Genomic DNA, 6,498 nt, shown 5'->3' with positions numbered 1-6,498 from the left:
GAGATAAGTTCACTAGGAAAAGATAGAAAAGACTCACACATCAGCCATCTGAAAAATAAGGAACTCAGCTAGTTTCAATTACACACAACCAGATCCTAAAGGAGCTATAATGAATGCAACAATTCTATCATTAGAGCATAATAAATTGAAACAAGAGGCTAAGTCAATTCACAAATAGAAAATTTGAAATAAAAATACTTGTTGTGTGGAGACCTCCCCTAATGAATGGATGCAGATTAATATAGATGTTGTCTTTAATGAGAAAGTTGGAAAAAGAACGGTTGCAATGGTAATCAGAAATTCAGATGATAGAATTAGAGGTGGAGCTACTACAACAATTGAGGCAAATTCAACGCTAATGGCGGAAGCATGTGCTATGAAAGAAGCTCTGATCCTGCCAAAAAATCTGGACATAGGTAAATCTCTAGTGGAGTCTAACTTCCTTTCTTTGGTGGAATTGATCAAGAGTAGAGGGGAGTGTTGGGAAATCGATGTTGTGCTTCAAGACATGCGGTTTCACCTAGACACCGCGACAAGGAAATGAATTGGCCTATGTATTAGCAAAGCTGAAGCTCCAAGGAAGCTTGCCAAGAGATTGGAGCCTGAATCCTCTAAGAGAAATAGAGACGAGCATCAAGAAGGAAGCAGCAAATAAAACCTACTTTCCAATCACAACATCGAAAGCTGAACAATAGAGTATTCAGAGAAGGGTATTTCGGACATGAATTTGAATTCTCTAAATTTTAAAGTTTACTTTAGAGAGTAAAGTATGATCTATCACCATTTATTTCATAGGTGAGATCAAGAAAAAGTATGAGAGAGAAAACATTCAATAGTGAGAGATCTTAATTTATTCTCTAAAGTAAAAATCTAAAATTTAGAGGATTCAAATTCCTGGCCATCACATGCGTTGAAAGGAGGGTTGCAATGGTCTCTTTTATAGAGAAGAATTCCCATGCATCACATTCAATTCAAGAATTGGTGAGATATCTTTGAAAAGGAATTCAATGGTTGCAATAGTTTCCTTAACAAAGGGGATTCTTCAAATGAAGATGGAGTAGCTAATTAGGCAATGTATTGATAAGAACATTCAATAACTTCTCCCATATCCTTATTAGTGTTCAATTTGTGTTTGGTTGGGCCTAAGGCTGGAGGCTATTCAGTCTAAAAATTTGTTCAAAAAAAATAAAAATTAGAGTGAACATATTGACATACGACTGAAACAGATTTTTTCTTGTTATCATTCTTTTTTGGATTTTGACATGGGACTTTTCTTTTGTAGATGGGTGGCCCAAGTGGTAAGAGACGAGCAAAGATAGGAAAAAAATAATGAAGATGATAAAAGTGAATCAAGTGATCCTGATTATTATACAGATGCAAGTGATGATGAAGATGATGAGGATGATGATGATGCATAAAAAATGTAGTATTTATATATTATTAATTTTGTTTTTTTGTTTGAATAGTATATTGTTCAGCTTAGTATAATGTCACAATCTAAATAGATGATGCTTGAGACTTTGATACTTACTACTAGGTTTAAATATATGTTAGTTTGAGTTTGTTGACAAAATGATTCTGATATTGTTTTAGTCATTTATTTAGTTGAATGTTAATTGTTGATGCTTCTTTTATGTTTTAATAGTTGTATTTGTTGCGGATTATTTATATTTATTAACGGATTAATTATCTATGAAATTGCTTCAAATTAATTATTTGTAAAATTTGCTATAAAAGTTAATTGTAACTTTTGTTGTCTGTGAAATTTGCTGTAGATTAATTATCTGCAAAATTTGCTGCAACGATTACCTGCGAATTTTGCTGCAAATTTCATTCATGTAAAAAAAAATTGCATCTAAAATTGCAATAAAATTGGACAAAATTCTTTAATTTTTTTCACAAAATTACCTGCGAATTTTACAAAGTTTTTGCGGCCAAAGTCGCATATAAATTACTTGCAAATTTGCAATAATAGTTATCCCCGAGTTCATATGTTGTGGATTTAAATTCGCAGTCGCAAGAAATAAAATTACTCGTAAATTTTAGTCAAAATTCATAGAAAAATGCACAACTAATATACTATCTTTTAATAATGTGCCCCACCACTAAACTATTATAATTCAAGGATCTATTTTTTTACCACTCCATATATGTTTTTTTATCAGATATGACTATTATTAGATATAAAGGTCAGTGATTATTGGACCCCTCTTATTTTACTAACTGGAATCAAAGAATTAGTAGATCTGTTCCACCCAAAATGGGAATGGGCTAGGGTTATGAACTTAGAATCTAGAATCTGATGATCGAGTCGATTCCATGATTCTAAGTTCATTCCATACCGGACCAGACCGGAATAGGGTTATATACATTCTCATTATGAGAAAGGGGTCATTCGAGTGTATCTAAATAGATACTATGTTTACATATAATAGATTCCTGCGTCGTTCTGTTCCATTTAGGATTAGGAATAGGCGTAATCGAACCCGCTTTTTACACATCTATCATTATTTTGGACCCTATTCACCTCTTTGGACTTCTATTGAATCGAGAAATAGGTTTGATTGTCCATCTTTTTTATAAAATATATATAAGATATCCTACGGATAATTCAAATCGAACCAATTGAAAGATTATAATAATTTTTTTAACCATCAGAATATCAAAGGCCAAATCAATTATTATTAAGTAATAGGACAAAGAGTAATATTTCTCCTATTAATCATTCATTTTTATTCAATCTAGATACTCATAAAATTTTTTTTTTTGATATAATGACTAATGACTAATGACTTTACTCAAATAAAACATATGTATTAATTGAAGAGTAATTTATGAAAAATAAAAATTAAAGCATGTAGAAGATCCGAGTCAAACAATTAGTATTATCTAGTTGCCTTTCTTATTATATTATATGAATGAAGAAATTTCTAATACTTAGGTTGTAGCTAGGCATGCATAGGTTGATAGTTGTGGTTGTGGTTGCTGAGTCTTTAATTTACCAGTTATAGTTTTAGATATTTGCCTCACAGTACATGCTGATGATGAGTCGGTAAATTTTGTGCAAATTCATACATTATGTTACTTGATTATACTGGTTGCTAATTATTATTTAATAGGAAATTAGATCTGGTAAGCCTTTATTATATTCTTTCATTTAAAAATTCAGGTATACCTATCACTAATATTATCTTCATTGGTGCGAACTACAGCGCGTGGAGCAAGGCCATAGTCATTGCTCTCACTTTGAAAAACAAATTGGAATTTGTTAACGGCACCATATTGAGACCAAAGAAAACTGATCCAATTTTCAAGACATAGCAACAATGCAATACATATGTTGTAGCCTGGATAAATCTTTGCCTTAGCCCAGACATCTATCAGAGTGTTCAGAACAATGTAAGTTATGAGTTGTAGAATGATCTCAAGCACCGCTATTATCAGGGTAATCGTTTCAGAGTAGCTGAGTTAAATGAAGAGGTATATGCACTCAAGTAGGGTCAAATGAATGTTATTACTTACTTTACCAAATTGAAGAACCTTTGGAAAGAAATTGATAATATTAGATTTATTCCCGCCTGTGATTGTGTGAAATGTGATTGTGAACTAGGGATTGTTCGAATGCATAGAGAGGAGGACAGAGTCACGAAATTCTTTCCTAGCCTTGGTAAACAATACTCAACTGTCAAGTCACAAGTCATGTTGATGGATGAACTGCTTAATGTGAATAAGATCTTGTCCATGATCACTCAGCAGGAAAGGCAACTCTTCAGCTTGGACAATAATTTAGATGTCAAGATTTTGGTCAGTGCTGCTTCTTCTTTGAGCATTACAAGTTCCTCTCAAAGTGGAGGAAAAAGTCAAGGCAAAAGAGGGAAAACTCAGGTTGGAAAAAGGCAAGGTGGCTAGAATAAATTGCAATGCACCCATCGTGAAAAATCTGGACATACTGGGGACAATTTCTACAAAAAGCATGGTTATCCACCCAACTTCAAATCTCGTTTTGACAACAAGAGCTCTGTCTTCAATTGTATGGCAGCCATTGACAACACTGAGGGTGACAATGATGATCTCAGTGATCATCAGATGGTTAGAAGTGAAACCACCATCAATGAATTCACTCCAGAATAATGAGAGGCACTTCTAACATTGCTCAGCAGGCAAGATGCACACCATGCTCATAGCGTTAGTCAGGTTTCAACCAAAATCACTCCTCCTCATCAAGGTAGAATGATTCATATTTTGCATTTTAATTCTCATATCAAGGCTCTAAACATTTCCACCCAAAAACACAAGCCATGGATCATAGACACTGGAGCCACGGATCACATGTCTTATACCCTGACAGATTTTCAAAATCACTTTAAAATAGATCATATTATTGTTAGATTACCCAATGGTGTACTCACTACTAGCTGCATTATGGAAACCATTTTATTTTCTAACAATCTGTATATCTCACCAATGCTTTGTTCATCCCTACCTTTAATTTCAAACTCATATCTGTTTCCAAGTTAACCGCATCCTTGCATTGCAAAATGATCTTTACTAATAAAAATTGTAAGATACAGGATTTGTAAACTTTGAGATTGATTGGTGCAGCTAGCAATATTGATGGTTTGTATCTTTTGAACAAAGAAATTCAGGCTCTCCCCCACGTCGCAATGGTTTCTAGTAGTACTAATTCACAATATTTATGGCACAACAGATTAGGACATCCGCTCCATGATAGGCTAGTTGCATTACAAAAACATTTTGATTTCATTGATTGTAAAATAAGTCATGAGCCTTGTCACTCATGTCATCTTGGCAAGCAAAAAAGACTACCTTATAGTGATAGCTCTACTGTTGCTTTAACTGTCCTTGAGCTAATACATGTTGACATTTGGGGACCTATTTTCAATTTTCACATTCTTTTGTAAACATTACTTTTTAACCATTGTAGACGGTTATTTCAGATTTACTTCGATTCTTTTCATGAAAACTAAAGCAGAAGCTTCTCAATTAGTTAGGAACTTTGTTGCTTTTGCAAAAACTCAATTTCATGCACTAGTCAAAACAATAAGAACAGATAATGACCCTGAATTCTTGATGCCTTGTTTCTACAATTCAAATGGAATCATTCATTAGCAAACTTGCGTTGAAACACCACAGCATAATTGCATTATTGAGCGTAAGCATCAATACATTCTTGCTGTGGCTCGACAATGCCATTCTGCTATTTTAGAACTATGGCGTTGGACATGCAGTTTTTCTGATAAATCGTTTATCTACCCTTTTTTGAAAAACCAATCGCCGTATCAAGTCCCTATCAAAAATTACTTGACATTTCTAACATCAAAATTTTTGACTGTTTAGCATATGCTGCCAGCCTTACAAGGAACAGAACCAAATTGGATCCGAGAGCAAGAAAGTGCTTGCTTCTTGGATTCAGGGAGGAAACAAAGGGCTATTTACTTTTCGATTTACAAACTCGAGAGATTTTCTTATCTCGAGATGTTCAGTTTTATGAGGATTTCTTTCCCTAATGCAATGAAAATGAGTCAAATAACGGAGTTTTTTCAAAGTCTCATATTACATACAATGCATCTCATGATGATTTTGATTACAGCTTTTTGGAAGGTACCCAGATTCGGGTTTTGGAAAATAATGATGTTGCCATTTTACAAATAAATCCTCCTAATTCATAAGACATTAGTACTCTAAATCATGATGATGCATTATGTGATCCACATAATGAATTAATGATGATGAAATTTTGCCTTATTCTCAAATTCATGATTATTTAGAGTCTCCAACACACATAGTGGGTTCAAGTAGTGATGCAGCTGTCATTCCTCTATCTTCTATGTTTTCTGAAAGTGTTGTAATGAGGAGGTCTACGAGACAAACCAGGCCATCTACATATTTGCAGGACTATGAATGTCAGGTCATCAACGATACTTAGCCCAAAGCACAAATTTGCACTCAAAGGTACCCTATCTCTCATGTCTTATCATACACTAGGCTTTCTCCTATGCATCTTGCATTTTTTCTTATCATTCAAAATTGAAGGTTACAGAAGGCTCAGAGAAGCGGGGTTGAATCTATGGCATTCTTTTGTTTTAATGGATTAAGCCTTTAATATCAAACTTTCACTTAAAATCTATTTGAACTGTGCAGCGAAGTTTTTATGAGACAATTCCATTTTGTCTCATAAATATCATCAGAAAATAGAACTTAGAGAAAGAGAAGAAAGATGACACAAGCATGCATCCTGGTTCAGTTACCTTGTGCAATGCAACCTACATCCAGTCTCCACCACAACAGTGGTGTAATTTCCATTATAATTAAAGTATTACATATACCAATTTCTTAGGATTCACTCAATACTTTTCTCTCTCAAGTTCTTATCTAACTTGACTTGGTTATGCTAATACCTAACTCTTCACTCTAAGTGCTAACCCAACTTAGAAAGAGGCACCTCACAGGTAAAAGACACAAGACATATGAAACAAC

Source organism: Arachis stenosperma, chromosome 6 (assembly GCF_014773155.1).
Source record: "Arachis stenosperma cultivar V10309 chromosome 6, arast.V10309.gnm1.PFL2, whole genome shotgun sequence".
NCBI lineage: Eukaryota > Viridiplantae > Streptophyta > Magnoliopsida > Fabales > Fabaceae > Arachis > Arachis stenosperma.
The sequence above is the reverse complement of the archived record's forward strand: the minus strand, read 5'-3'. Positions refer to the sequence as shown.